We start from the raw sequence: 8957 nt of genomic DNA, 5'->3' as shown, positions 1-8957 counted from the left end.
CTTTTTCATTTCACTTTTCCCAAATTAGAACCTCTGGAAGTTATAATTATTTTGAAATAAATGGAATAATTGGCATTTAAAAAAATGAGGGATATGCTAGTGAACATAAAAATATTTACTTTACAGTAGGACATGGTAGTTAGTGGTTGAGAGCAATAAAAAAGGTTATCTCACTCTGGCTAACATTTTCAAGCTCTAGGCTTTCGAAAGTCGACAGAGACATCTAATCCTAAAATCCTGTAATTACAATCTTCCGGAATATAGAAAGAATAAATGGTTACTCCACTATACATTTTGGTTTGGACCATTCTGGCCCAGGGAAAGGGAGAGGGAGGGGAAATCAATCAAATAACATTGAAATTAAAAAATCCCGACTTTACAGTAAAAATCTTTCCTTTATCTAAATCATCAAGGGAAAACCGATTAGTCAGAAATTTGCATAATCTTCTACAAAATTCAATAAAAACCCCAAAACCGAAGTCTTGATATCATCATTCGTTCCTTTATCCTTGGTTTCAAAAACGCCCTTCATAATTCTCGTGTAAAGCCTTTCAAGTTGTGGAATGCTGTAATTTTCACTACGCTGGACAAAAAGCTGCTTGACAGACTCCTCTTGTCCTGAAAATTCACCATCTAGCATTACGAAATCATCAAGACTGCTGCTATCAGAAAGGCTATTTGCACCAGTTCCCTGCACATTTGCATCAATTGACATTGGTTCCAACCTTTCAGAATTTACGTCATTTGCCTGATGCTCCTGGGAAGACTTTGATGGTACAGAATCTTCTTATGACTTGTCTTCTGCTATAAAACCCAATTGAGAAAAAAAAAAAAAACTTCAAGATCAGCATTTGAACAGGAAGAATGAAAAAAGTGAACAAGAAATTAATCATTGGAAATCAAGTAACACCAATATCATTTTGTTTATAAGCATAATCAATCATATAAAAACAAGTGCATGACAAGCAACAACTTGAAGAAGTATAGAGAGAATCCACAATTCTTAAAGATGCCTCTCTAAGTCAACACTATCATGCCTCACCCATGCTTAAGACCAAAAGAACGGTTCTGGTCAAAATATTCACACTTCCATCTTCGTTATTGCTTTTCTTAATTAGTATAACTTCCTAATGTTTCAGAATCACGATAGCAAAACAGCAATACTAGTATGTATAAATGACATTTAAAGAAACCATTTGTATTACAACCGTCATACATTTGAGAAATAATTCATACTGCAAAGGCATTTTATACCTGCATGCACAACATCCGTGATCTTCTTACTCTGCTTCAGTACTTCATAACTCTGGTCCATATTAACCTCAGGTTGGACATGGCGAAGTCGAGCACTCGTTCTAGTAGCAGTACCCAGCCGTACAATAGGAGTAGCAGGGAAGGTAGAATACCCTAATTCATCAGGAAGATGAAGTGGGCCACCTTGGCTAGCAATCTTGTCACAGTATGCAACTAGTGCTAGATCCATCTGTGAAAGCATCCCATGCACCTGGAAAAAAAAACAAGGAATAAGATCAGGAGCAATTTCCAGACAATAATCATAAAAAACACCAACGTAAACCTTAAGACAAAAGAAAGTCCACACACCGCATCGCGAAGCTCACAAGCTCTACTGACAATCCTGGTGCCATTGTAGTCCTCTCCATTGTAAGCCTGAGTTGTGGAGAGAAGGATCAAACTTGGGACATGCTAAATATTAAAAGTAATATGAAGCATTTTCAACCAATTTAGCTCAGCCCTACTTGTACTTGGTTACAGAACGATCATCTATACATATATAGGACCCAACCCAAGCAAAATTTAAAAAACTTAAGGCGCAGGATGCATGCCTTTGCATTGGAAAAAATAAGATCAATGTCTAGCAGGAATGCAACACATGAAATATAGTGCCCATTGTCAACATGCTGCAGGATGGTAGCCACATCCATTGAGTTCTGTATGATTGAGCGATAATTAGGTGCGTCTTCATCTGAGACTGGAAAATGGAAGGCATTAAATCGCTTGTCATACAATATCCTGCAAAAGGGAAACAAAAAATATATTGAGAGGGGAGAGAGAGAGGCTGCATGCATTTAATTAAAGGTGTATGTCAAGAACCAACTCTTCCAAAAGCTTTTATTAGGTGAAAACACATGAATGATTTTATATTATATTTCTAACATGTCCCATCACGCAACAACCCTTTGAGCTTGAAGATGGACAATACACATATCCACCTATCTTGTGCTAAGAAATTTAACAATATTTATAAGTAAAATGAGACAGCAAGGATTGAACTCTAAATCATTTGATCATAAAGGCTCTAATACCATGTCAATAGCCAACTCTCCCAAAAACTTAAGCTATTAGATGAAGACACATAAATGATTTTATATTATATTTCTAACAGTATCAATGTGCCAAGCGAAGCCAACAATTGTAAATTAAGCATAGGTTGACATACCGATTGCAAACATCTCTAAGGCACATTCGCAATCTCCGAAGTGCATGTTGCTCTGCTTCCACCTTTGCTTTTAGCTCAGATACCTTCGGACCACTAGCCAATTTTGGTGCCTTGGGAAGTTCAGGAAGGCATCCTGTATCCTGGGATTTCTTGCTGATTCCCTCCAACAATACTGACATAGCAGCTTCTATTAAATGATTGAAAAACAAAGTCCTATCTTTCGTAGATGGCATGCTCACTTGATAACTGTTCAAAAGGGAAATAGAGGGTGAGCATATAACCAGAAACAAGAGCCCAGGCGTGAGGAATACTTTTCAGATTTGAATAAGAATACTCAACTAACATTCTTAGAAATTTTCAGCCTTAGCCTTTGAACTACAGTTATTCAAATACTTGTAAGAATAAGCAACAATAGAAACTTTGGTAAAAAGAAAGGGCACTTAATACTGATAGGAAGCATTAGCATTTGCAATGCTGAGATTTTTACCTCTCGTTCAATTATCCAAAATACATTTAACTAATAGTAGTAGAGATGTATGAAAAGTAATGTGATGTAGACTACTGATCTATCCTTCAATAAATTATGATTTTGAGAAAAATTACAAAGGGTAACTTTGACAATGAAAAACAGTCGCTCTACATAAGCAAACTTAAGACTTTTTCTGTTAAGGAAAAAAATCTTCGTGTTGAACTCCACTACTAATTTCCAACATACAAAAAACCCCAAATCTAGAAAAAAAAAAATTGCATAAAGCCAGAGTGCTGGTATAAAGAAAAATAAACATTAGCTTGGAACTCGTATCAAATATTTGCTGTAAATTAGATCAAACGTACACTGAGCGATGAGGGAAAACTGAAGGAGGGACTTCCTCTACTTCAGCAAGTGCAACTGAGGATGTCCCGAGTAGTAAGATAGGTAAGTCAGATGGCAATTCTTCTAGCAAAGTCAGGAGAACAGCTCTGAGTTGTTCATGAGCCTGCAAGATTATTAATCCAATCAAACTCAGGTTGCATTAAAGCAGCAATACAATAACAGGAAACCAGTCTGAATGAGATATAAATTTCAGACATACAAATCAGTTTATTTAGCATACAAGTGCAGATAATTAATATATGTACTCACAGTTTTCCACCAAACATCAAACTGCGGTAAATAGAGAATTGATGGAGTTGTTTTTCTAGCTTCACCAAATATATGTACCAATGCTTCTTCCGGTGTCTTTGCACTCGGATCTGACAGAAGAGATGGAAGTCCTAATGAATGTACAGGATATTTTTCCAGTTCATGTAAAACCGCAGGGCCAAGATGATCCTGTTAAACTAGAGCAGTAAGTATATTCAGTATTCAGTTGTTGAAATGAATTTTTTTCGATAAAGTTAAAAGGTTCCATGATAATTACCAGCCCTGTACCTTCACCACCACAAAGTAGAAGCCTAGGCCGATACACAAGTGGAATTGCAGACCCATAAGAAAGCATCGAAAGTTTGGTCAATTCTGATGCAACAGAAACTGGAGGGAAAATATCAGATATAATACTCATGGCTTTCTCTAGATGTCTCTGAAGACATGGTTGAACTACGAGAGACAATGGCCTAGAGTGCACAATAGCTCCCCTATGAGCAGCAGGAGTGATTGTAGACATAGCTTCAATAAAATGATACTTTTCTACCCTGACAGAATCAACATCTATGAGAAATTTGTCATCACTGGTATAAACCTGTGGATATTTTTCACGGAAAGCACGAATGGCAGCTTCTGTACAGAGTGCCTTTAGGTCAGCACCACAGTAACCAACACAACTAGCTGCAAGTTCCTTTTTCAGTTCCTTTGGAGGAGGATGCTTCCACTTACGAGTATGAATGTCTAATATTTCAGCACGTGCCTCACAACCAGGCAAGGGAAAGTTAAATTCACGATCAAATCTACCAGGACGTCGCAAGGCTCCATCAATAGCATCAATCCTGTTGGTAGCTCCAATTAAAACAACTTGTCCACGAGAATCAAGACCATCCATCAAAGCAAGCAAAGTGGACACAATGGAATTGTGAATTTGTTCTTGCTTGCTAGACCTCACAGGTGCAAGTCCATCTATTTCATCAAAGAAGATAATAGAAGGTTGATTCCGTTGTGCTTCCTCAAAGAGTAGTTTCAATTGTCTTTCAGCCTCACCAACCCACTTGCTTAGTACATCTGCTCCCTTGCACATGTAAAAGCTAACTTTCTGGCCAGCTTTTGAAGCAGCACAAGCCAAAGCTCTTGCAATTAATGTTTTCCCTGTACCAGGGGGTCCACATAACAACACCCCTCTAGGTGGAGTAATGTGGTAACTTGCAAAGAAATCTGGGTATAATAATGGAAAGAAAACCATTTCCTTTAGAGCATCAATGTATTCAGAGAGCCCACCTATATCTTCAAAACTAACATTATCATCAACCTGTAAGGGTTGGATATCTGCTCCTCCCTTAGAACTTGGTCCAGCAGTTTGAATCCCAGAAGTTAGAGTAGACAAAGCATCACCCTGGTGACCCCAACCTGATGCAGCAAGATTTAATCCCCAAGATGTTCCATGCATGTCTAAGCCCCCGAAAAGCCAAGGTGGGCCAGATCTGCTGCCACCTCGCCCCCATGGAATAGCAGGGCCTCGGTCCAGCTCATCCACAAGAAGGGAGTCATCAGAATCTTCAGGCCTTGTTATGCGATGACGCTTATGAACATGTGAACCACCCTTCCTTACATCCCTGCTGACTTTAGTTCCCATACCTTGATGTAACACTCTTCGAGGAGATCTTTGCCGGGCCTTCCCTTCCTCCATAGAGAACCTGCGGACATCTGAACGATTTCGAAGATCATAGCGCCTTCTTCCATCCTGCTCTTCTCCATCTTCTTCATCATCACCATCTTCATCACCTTCGTCCTTGCCTTCATCCTCACCCTCAGCGTCCACCTCAATCTCATTTTGATCATCATCTGCATCATTTTCCTCAACATCATTTCCATTTTCTGTTTCATCTTGTTCAACCTTCTCTTCTGAAAGCTCTTGCTCATCATCTGATTCTAAAATTAATCGTTCTCTTGCGCCAGCCTTTGAGCGACGTGGTCGTAGACCTTCACGCCGAGGTGTAGGTTTCTCCATTGCTCTTTTGCGTTTAGTAGACATCAAATCATCCCGGCTGACGCTAATGCTAATCCGGTTTCTCAATGGTTGATATGCAGGTCTCTGAAACATGGCCACATACCTTCAGCTCAAATTACAGAGAATTCAAGCTTATCACCCGAAATTTTATATCATAGTATAAAACCTCACCATTAAGTCTTCATCCTCAGCTCCAGAGCTGTCTGTGAAATCTTCAAGATTTACACTAAGCCTTCTCTTCCTAGTTGAACGCCTAAGGTTGGCAGAGCCAGACTGCGAATACAAGCACGGATAAACAAACCAGGGATTTAAAATGTCCCATATAGTAAACCGAGAGAATTACTATTAAGCATTATTGTCTGATCAACTTAAGGAAATGAAATGATTCTAAGCAATAAGTGAAAGAAATACACACAGAATAGCAAGGTAAGGAAAATAATTAAATCCATCATTTCTTATTAAGCTCGCTCTCTTCACTCTTTTTAATAAATTATACTAATACATCAAAAACAATTAGTTGCATCAATCAGAGATGTGAACAGAGGGCTAAACAAAGAAACCGGGAAAAAAAACTACTATGTACAATCATATCCAGTAAAGTAGAGGTTAATGACCTTCGTGCACATCAGACAACATCTGTAACTTCATAATTTGGTTATGTGCATGATACACAATGTTAGTATCCAAAACACATTTTGCAGCACGCTGAAGAGGTTAACGTTTTGCAAATATAAAGTATAAAACTAATTATTAATATTCACTGTTCTGGTAAAAAAACAAATATTTGCATGTGTAGATATAGTTCTTTTCAATACACACAGAAGCACACACAATCAACGACAATCTTAACTTACTCCACTAGGTGGGGTTGTACAAATTCTTTGAGTGGGATTTGAACCCAGTCAACCCACACCCTTTGGAACAGTACAAAGAAGGAAATAATTGACATACAACAGGGTCACAAAATAATAAAAGAAGTTATTTTGTCTCCAAACTCTGAAAACACATAACACAAACATCAAGAGAAGAGAATGAGACTTATGAAGCCTACAAAACTGTAAGCAGATCATTTGTATTAATTCTATCAAGTACCATTGCCCAAATAAAAGTCTTGACATTAGAATTTGAGGGAGCAATAATCTTTTAAAGAAAGAGGCAGATAGAGAAACATTTTGAATTGGAAGACAGCGAATAAAAAAAATGGAATAACGGTTTACATATATAAGAAGCAGATAGATCCAAAGATCAAAGCCAACAGTCAAGCAAAGAAGAACAATGCAAAGAATCAAAGCTGTCTAATAATAAATCAAGTTCATCAGCTCCTCAATCATTAGGGTTCCTAAAAAACAGGGGAAGCTTTAAGAAATATGGAAACCTAAGGTATAAAAATGAGAAATAGGATCTCACAGCAAAATTGCAAGCCAGTACAGAAGCAGCAAAGATTAGAAATAGAAGGATTTTAAGATATAGTTCTTTCATGATTGCCTCAGCCTGCTTGTTATCCTTGGATGAAAAAAAAACTTAAATTGACAAAAAGTCAAATAAATAAGTCTAAAAAAAAAAGCATTCAATATTTGAAAAATAACAAATGTTATTAATAACTCCATAGATATTCATATATCCACAAATTGACTTAGAGGCCAGAAAAAATTCATGACGCCAATGTCATGCCTGACAGTCTGAGTGATTTATATACAGAACCCATACAATTTAAACAATAAAATATCCATAGTAATTAGCAATTATGCTTCTAGAACTCATTTTAAATGCAGATACTTACATTAGTATTCAAATCTTTTCCTTTCCGATTCCCTGGACGCAACATCTTGGCAATCTGTGAAGCTGCTGTCCTTGTCTTGTTCTTGCTTTTCCTGGTGCGCCTAAGATTTGAGTTGTAATACATGAATGGTCGGCCATACATGTTTGGCCTTGACTTGATCCTATCACTTGTGCGCACCTGCCCGGAAACAGGGCCATCTTGGCCAGACCGTTTTGGATACATGAAAGAATGCTAACTTTTGTAATTAAAAAAAAAAATATTATGTGATCAGCATATCTCAGTCAGCTACACCTGCAGAAATCAGCAGCATCTACAAAACTTAAAATTTTCACAAGATACAGATGTACAGAAAAATATCACAAGCTTAACCAAAAACACCAAGCCAAGGATATAATATATTTCACAGCAAGCTCATGCTTACCGGTATAAGAAACACAAATAGGAAAGTTGCTCTTGAATATATTCTTCTTAGCTAAAGCATATTGATGAATTAAGAATTGAACAGTTAAAGGACTTCAAGAAACAATCAAGGACTTCTTGACTAAACCTTTTGAAACTTATACTACTTAAAGAAACAATAACAACAACAACAAAAGCCTTTTCCTCCTTACAGGTGTAGAATTTTAAATATTTGTCCAACAAACATGACATATTCACGTTCTATGAAACTTTGAGAAACCGTAAGTATGTTCAAGATTATTTAGGTACTAAAACTAGATAATCATGAAATTAAAAAATTAATTTCATATTTTAATTTCATCAACACATAATGTTTGCCATTGTAAGGGGTGCAACAAAAACCAGGAACACCATACTCAAATTGATGTGCAACATTCAACATAGCTGCAAGTGACAGATTCTAACATCTAAGCCTCAAACTAACCTAGAATCAAACAGCACATTTATCAAAATAAAATAAAATAGAAAAAAAGCAAGGCTTCGTCAAAAGCGAATGAAGCAAACAATAAGGAACTCGAGAACCCAAAATCCATCGAAAAACACTACTAAGTCAAGTTCTGTTCAAAAGCACAGAGTGATGTGATGATTGGAAATAGAAAAAGACGAAAATAGGAGTCAAACAATGAGAAAAATCAAGAGGAAGGAATAGTAAACCTGATCGCGGGGAATGCATGATGCATGGCTAGGGTTTCATCGAAGTTTGGAGTGAGAGAGAGGAATAAAGAACGAAACGCAACACTGTGTGAGTTTCAGAGGCCAAAACCCTATCTGTTTTCTCTTCTCTCTTCTCTATTCTCCATTTCTCCTTCTCTTTCACGTTTAAGCTGCGAACCAAACGCCCAATATTTCTCTATTGAAGAACCCGGACCCGGACCCGGATTCAGATCCGTGACGCATGACCCGCCGGATAAATTTACTTTCGGATGAAAAGGTTGAGTCCATTGTTCGATCATATTGGGCCGTTTGGGAACCAAAAATAGAAACCCAACCCAAACATTTCATGGTGGGAATGAAAATTAGGGGAGGCAATATGGGTTGAGCCTGGCGGATCAATTCGCCAACCCGTCAAAATGGGGCAAGTTGGGTTGAGGTTTTCAACCCACCAACCACCACAACCCACCTCGCC

The 8957-nt window shown here is 37.7% G+C and overlaps 1 pseudogene; it reads right to left on the bottom strand.

Moving 5' to 3' along the window:
* Positions 1–427: 427 nt before the first annotated feature.
* LOC133301856 (ATPase family AAA domain-containing protein At1g05910-like) lies at positions 428–8630 on the bottom strand (annotated as a pseudogene).
* Between the last annotated feature and the right edge of the window lie 327 nt (positions 8631–8957).

This window comes from Gastrolobium bilobum, unplaced genomic scaffold (genome assembly GCF_033153095.1).
Source record: "Gastrolobium bilobum isolate Gb01-03AN ecotype WA unplaced genomic scaffold, APGP_CSIRO_Gbil_v1 utg42558, whole genome shotgun sequence".
Lineage (NCBI taxonomy): Eukaryota > Viridiplantae > Streptophyta > Magnoliopsida > Fabales > Fabaceae > Gastrolobium > Gastrolobium bilobum.
The sequence above is the reverse complement of the archived record's forward strand: the minus strand, read 5'-3'. Positions and strand labels throughout refer to the sequence as shown.